Genomic DNA, 947 nt, shown 5'->3' on the forward strand with positions numbered 1-947 from the left:
CGTAGTCATTTTAGTCACCTGGTGTGTTTATTATTTGTTGTAGTATAATATCAACATTACACCATTCTGACGTGCACAAAGTGTGACTGCCAAATTCTTCTGTTTGGTATGGTGGTTAACTTGAATTTCTGAACAGAGCTCTGTGTAGATTAGAAGCTCTGTTTTTAGAGTGACTACTTCCTGCTTGGCATTGTATCTTGTTTTAGTTTTGTGCCATCGTTTTATACTTGTAAAAATGAGAACATAATACAACTGTAAAGAATATGAATGGACAAGAATTAAGAAATTAAATGAAATAAAAATGTTGGCAGTTGGGGGTATAGCTCAGTGGTAGAGCATTTGACTGGTGTGTTTATTATTTGTTGTAGTATAATATCAACATTACACCACTCTGACGTGCACAAAGTATGACTGCCAAATTCTTCTGTTTGGTATGGTGGTTAACTTGAATTTCTGAACAGAGCTCTGTGTAGATTAAAAGCTCTGTTTTTAGAGTGACTACTTCCTGCTTGGTATTGTATCTTGTTTTAGTTTTGTGCCATCGTTTTATACTTGTAAAAATGAGAACATAATACAACTGTAAAGAATATGAATGGACAAGAATTAAGAAATTAAATGAAATAAAAATGTTGGCAGTTGGGGGTATAGCTCAGTGGTAGAGCATTTGACTGCAGATCAAGAGGTCTCCGGTTCAAATCCGGATGCCCCCTTCCTATTTAATTTTTTTAAAGTTCTTTTCTATGTTTGTTCACCCAGAATTATGTCCTCTTGAACTTATGAGTGGAAATAAAGTAAAATAAACTCATGAATGTGATAGAATAAACAGAAAACATGGAATAAATTAGTTCATACAATTCTGGTTATATGACAGCTAGTTTACTCAAGCTCAAATGTGGGAAAACAGAGTAGAAAAAAAAACTTCAGCTTGCTGGTAAACACCGAAAATG

The 947-nt window shown here is 34.0% G+C and overlaps 1 non-coding gene across 1 annotated transcript; it reads left to right on the forward strand.

Annotated features, from left to right (window-relative positions):
- Positions 1-638: 638 nt before the first annotated feature.
- TRNAC-GCA lies at positions 639-710 on the forward strand. The gene has a single exon. It is a non-coding gene; the product is annotated as a tRNA-Cys (tRNA).
- The last annotated feature ends 237 nt before the right edge of the window (positions 711-947 follow it).

This window comes from Protopterus annectens, chromosome 1.part1 (genome assembly GCF_019279795.1).
Source record: "Protopterus annectens isolate FY-2018-M chromosome 1.part1, PAN1.0, whole genome shotgun sequence".
NCBI classification, from domain to species: domain Eukaryota; kingdom Metazoa; phylum Chordata; order Ceratodontiformes; family Protopteridae; genus Protopterus; species Protopterus annectens.